Below are 6035 nucleotides of genomic sequence, written 5' to 3'. Positions count from 1 at the left end.
AATAGCGACTAGTTGGCAATTAACTAACGTTCATCACAAAATCATAAAGGATGGTGGGTGAATTTTTGATATTTGCAGGTTAAACTGAGGCCTTGTTCTCCATTCAGAATTTTTTTTCTCAACTCAAAAGAAGAAAACGTTCATCATTAATGAAAGTTTAAAGAAAAATATTTTATCTGATAGTGCAACCTGCAACTACTTTATCCACGATTATTTATCTTTTACATAACATGTTTGAGGAGTCCTGCAGTGTTCTGCAGACATTCAGTCCTGAATCCCTGGGGCAAAGAAAAAGAGTGGATTCAATTATCCCTTATTCATTCATTCACTTGTTTATAGTGGAATCTATGAAGATAAGCTAATTCCCCTAATAAAATATCCATGTACAAAGCAGCATATCCTTCAACCTTGAGGAACTATTGTTTCATAGCTTAGAATTTTAGAATTAGAAGGCACTTTAAAAATTCAACAGTCCAGCTCCTTTTATAGATGACATTCTATTTAACTCCTAGACGTGATTTTGTGTTTTAACCTTGATTGCTGTGTTAGGTTTTGCTACGGAATCCTCTGGCTCTATTAACAAGTGGAGCTTTAAAACATCTTCTACCATGTGCGGTTTCTTGGGGGAGAGTGGACCTGGGGGGGAATTCGAAGCAGCTCAAGCACATACAGGCCCCTGCGGCTGCGGTCTCATAGGCGGTTTACCCGCTCGTCTGAAGAGGAGATGTGGCTGCTGCCTGCTGCCGGGGCTCTGGTGGCAACGGACCATGGTCTCCGAGACAGGTAGCACCTCCCGGCAGCTCCCCAGCCCCCTGCCACCCCCGCCTCACCTGGGCGCTGGGGAAGAGGGGCACAGGTGTCTTCCAATCCTGAATACTCTTGCTTTACGCAAAGCTGGAGCCCTTGGACCAACGGCATCTCTTCTGGTAGACGTTGGGCGCCATCTTCCAAAGAGACTGGTCTTGTTCACCAAGTTAACATTTTGAGCTCCTGATTTGTGCTGCTTTACCAACACCTTTGGGCAAGGTGATTCTAGCGCCGAATGGGTCTCCCTTCTACACCCTCTCCCACCACCATTTCCTCATCACCATATCTAGAGGGATGTCATGCTAGGTTTTAGGTTCTGAAGATAAAAGATGAGTCACCCAAGAATCTCCCTGTCTAGTATCACCATCATGATAAAACTGAGAAATATTTCATGAGCTCAGATATGTACTTCTTAAGTTAAAGAATTTTTAAGTTGGAGCCTGTTCCATAGGCTACGGACGGGGTGATAAAGCAGCTGAAGATTCCTGTACAATTGTGAAGATCCTTAGTCGCTGATGATGGACATCTGTGGAGAAGATTTGAGGGCTTACCAGAAACCTGATGTAAGGAATTATTCACTCAGACAATGTAAAACAAAACAAAACAGAAATGTTGTCTCTAAACATGTAGAAACCCCCCGCTCTGTAATCCAGATGTGTGCAAAGGTGACCATCACACCTTCTGAAGGCAACTGGTTTGGAGCCAAACTGTCCTTGCGCCCCTTCAGGTTGGCTGGAAGAAGGCACATCCATCCTGCCGTGGCCCTCGGCCATCACAGGCTTGGTTAGCTCAGCCGCTGCCCACGTTAGCAGGAAGCCTTCCCGAGCTCTTTAGTGAGGGGCTGGTTTTAGGGGGGCATGGGGCGCACTCTGAGCGCTTTGCTGCGCCGCTGTGTTGCGCCCCAGACAAGGGGCAAAACAGAACAAAACCCAATCTCTCTCTCTTGAATAAACATGGCTTTTGTCATGTGCCTTTGCACCCAGACTTACTCTCCCGCATTAATAGTCTGTGAGCTGAGTTGCTCTGCTCTTACCTGGTTACATAAATGATCAAAGCCTTCCTCTAACTCCCCTTATCTGTCCAGAGTCTCTGTCAGGGCCAAGCTCGGGAGCTTTGCTACACCACTGAAAACAAGAGGGGTTCCCTGTGAAACGTGCTTATTTACTTTATTTCCTTACTCATTTTAATATAAACATCACATCAGTTTTCTGCCACTCCTAATTCATCAACAATATGTGGGATGTAATTGTCAGCATTTTCTTTTGGGCCATATAGACTGGAGCTTCTTAACCTCAGCACGAGTGACATTTTGTGCCAGATAATTCTTTGTAGTGGAAGGCTGTCATGTGCTTGTAGGAATTTTAGCAGCAGTCCTGGCCTCTGCCCATTTCATGCCACCACCCCCCCCCCCCACCTTATGACAACTAAAAATGTCTCCAAAGATTGCCAAGTGCTCCCTTGGGGCAAAATCACCCCAAGGTTGAGAACCACTGATATAAATCAACTATGAACTTTTTTTAATCTATAAAGATACAGCAGGCAGAAGCAGTATTTCTTCCTTGAATAGCTTAAGGGAAAAAAGAAAGAACTTGGATTTTGTTGTCTCTACTCCTGTCAGTTCCTAAAGCATACTTATGATTGTTTTCAGGGCAAATTTTCTCAATTGATCCATTGTTATCTATTCTCTTTCCCAATTCTTTACCTAAATAACAGTTTACAAGCTCTTTCTTGTTTTAAGTTTTTATTTATTTGGCAGAGAGAGCTTGAGCTCATGAGCGAACACCAGCAGGGGCAGAGGTGGAGAGAGGGGGAAAAGGAGAAGCAGACTCCCCGCTAAGCGGGGAGCCTGACACAGGACTCATCTCAGGACCCCGGGGCCAAACGCAGACGCTTAACCGACTGAGCCACCGGGCTTCCCTCCAAGCTCCATTTCATGCATAGAATCTCATTTACTGTCCTCAAGGATGAGAAGCAGGTACTAAGAGCCAGCTGGCGGGGCAGTGGCAGGACATCCCGGGAAGGAGGAGCTGGAGGCAGATAGGCCAGAACTATAATTCCGGCCCCCGGTTTGCTGGCTGCAAGACTTAGGCCAGTTCTTCAGCTTTTGTGCAATGCGGTTTTCTCATCTGAAATGCGGGATTATTAATATCTTGGAGGGAGGTTGGGAGGATTAAAAGAGGTGAGCCCTGTGACAATACATGTCGCTAGCAGAAGTGCGACCCTTTGCGGCTTTTTTTCCCTGTAACACCAAGACCAGAGCATCGCGTACCGCACCGAAGCAAATTTCTCATTCTGGTCACAGGTCTCTTTAAGGATCTGATCGCCAGAAAAGTCCTCAGAAGGAACCCAATTTGTAGACAATTTCAGATAGTCACAGCTTCACCTGAAGTGCATAGTGAGCCCAAGGGAAGCGTCCCTCTAGTGAGAGCCTACTAATTTTATCTTTTCTTCTAATGGACTCAAGTAAATGGTGCCAAAGAGTTTTCCTTACCCATTGCTTAAAATGCGCAACCTTTCTGCAGAAACAAATTGATTCCTATTTCGCCCAATGCTATTGATTGGCCACCAGGTCTTTGAAATAAACCACTGGTTTGGTAGAGTGCAAACAGCCTTGCCAATTTCCCTTCTTTGGGGGAAAAAAAAAACAGTGGAAAAGGTTAAAAGGGGTCAAGGTTATCCAATATGATTAGTCACTCTATTAGTTTCCTATTGCTGCTATAACACCTTGTCACAAACTTAAGACACTCTTGATCCAACACAAATGTATTATCTAACAGCTCTGGTGGTCAAAAGTCCAAAGCAGCTCTCCCAGGGCTAAAATAAAGGCCAGGCTGCATTCCTTTCTGGAGGTTTGAGAGGAAAACCTAATTTTCTTGCCTTTTCTACCTTGTAGAGATTGCCCATGTTCCTTGGCTCATGACCTCCTTCTGTCTTCAAAGCCAGCAATGGCCAGTTGAATCCTTCTCATATGGCATCACTCTCATACTTAATCTTCTGTCTCCCCCTTCCACGTTCAAGGACCCTGGTGATTACATTTAGCCCATCTAGATAATCCAATATAATCTCTCTGTTTTAAGTCTAGCTGATTAGCAAACTAAATTCCATCTGTTGCATTCCCCTTTGCCATATAATATAACATATTCACAGGCTCTGGATATTAGCAGACAGACATCCTTGGGAGGCCATTATTCTATGTACTATAGTCACTTTCTTCTTGGTATTTTTGATGACAAGCAAGGAATAAGCCCTCTTAGAAGTCCTGATCCATCTTTGGAGTTTAGAAAAGCAACAAGTTGACACTACTTTTTGAATTGTTGTAACCATTTATTTTTGGATAATAAAATCCCTTCAAAAAAATCCATTATCATCTTTATAATAGGGACTTTCAGAAACTACATCTACGCAATTCATAGTTTCTCACCGATTTAATGTCTTCTAACTCCTGATAACTTAGGCAACTGGAGAAATTCTTTACAGCTCACTACACAAAGGAAAGAGAACTCGCATGTATTTTGTAAAGCAAGTAGCAAATACAAGTAGAGCTACTCATGAATAAAGCCTGCATAAATGGGGAAATCAAGGCATCGTTGGCAAAAGAAGAAACACTACAGGTTGCACCACACATTTACCATCTGACTTGCAGTCTCATCTCCAGAATGTTCCTCATTATATCCTTCTGGAAATCAAACATCCTCAGCTTTCTTATTCCACTGGACTTCTGTTGGTTTTTCTTTTCCTCCAGGGTACCTGACTACTTGGTCTCTGATCCTTCATTTGGCACCACCTAGCACCATAGAAATAGCTTCTAGTCCATCATCCTAACCATTTTTAATACATGCCCCACTGCCACTGTCCTTGGCATTCCTTTGGTGCTTAGTCATATTTACTCCTTTGTCCCACTCTCCAGAATAATTGCTTTATGCCTTCACTCTCCATAAGCGTCCAATGCCTCCTCCATTCACAAATATCTTCGTTTCCTTTCCTTCAAGAAGAGTGGTAAGATTGCACTCCATGGCCCCACTTTATAGTTAGATATGGTGATATTGCTTCTTTTGGCCAATGATATCTAGAAGGGTGGTATATCACTTCCAAAGACAGGTTTTAAGAGGCAGATGCCCCCCCCCCCGAGTTTCAGCCATAGAGGAGCACAGAGCGCCCCCTACCTTCTTGGATGAGATAGAGCAGCATCCGAGGGCTTAGCAGCAGTAGACATTTAGCAAGAGAGGAACAAGCCTTTGATGTGATAAACTGTCACAATACAGAGGTTGCTTGTTACTACAACATAACCTAGTCCAGACTTTGCTTCCTAATTCAGTGAGAAGGTAGAAGCAATCAGAAGAGAACCCTACAATCTCCTGTGACCACATCTGCCATGAATTAGTTACTGTATACTTTCTTTCCTCCTGTACTATGGATGAATCCTCCAAATTTCTCAGATTAATCTTTCCACTTGCACACTGGATTGCATCCTCTTTTATCTGCTCAAGGCCATCATTCCAGCATTTATCTCTTTTGTCTCTTACATCATCAATTTTTCACTCGCTACTAGATTACCTCTACCCGGTAAATTAACATACTATAATATCTTCTTTTTTTAAAAAAAAAATGAAGCAGAACAAAACAAAACACCTCTTTTCTAGTAGCCCCCCTCTATTCGAAATGAGTTACAACACTCACTCCTGTTTTCTCTGGAATGATCTCCAGTTAGCCTTCTGCTTGCCCCTCTACATTGAAACTGCTCTTGTCACCATCACGAATGACACTGAATTTGCCAAATCCGGTAATCAAATCTCAATCCTATCCAAATAACATTGACTTAGTTGAGCACTGATTTTGGGGGGAGGCAAATTAATCCTCAGAGTTGAGTTTGTCTGTGCCAGCTATTTATTTATCACAGGTTGATTGTAGGAATTTCATAAACGCATAGCATATACGGTAATATCTCTTAATATCCAATAAAGAAATAACATTCTCAAAACAATGATAAATTAATCACACAATTGTTCCAGGTCAGGGACGGTGAAGGAAATAAAGCCCAAATTTAGTTGAAGTGTACTCAGGAGAGCTGGGTTAGCCAACCAGCCGCTGATGTCCCCCCTTGCTAGAGCAGTTTGCTGGGGAACGATGGTAGCCCTGCTGACGGGCGAGAAGATCCCCGTGGCCTGCCACTGCTAAGGTTTTGCTACTGAGTGGCTTTTGCCACTGAGGGTCAGAATTGTCTTTACAGC

The sequence above is a fragment of the Ursus americanus genome, chromosome 11 (genome assembly GCF_024610735.1).
Source record: "Ursus americanus isolate L20-20 chromosome 11, mUrsAme1.1.p, whole genome shotgun sequence".
NCBI lineage: Eukaryota > Metazoa > Chordata > Mammalia > Carnivora > Ursidae > Ursus > Ursus americanus.
This window is presented reverse-complemented; position numbering follows the sequence as displayed.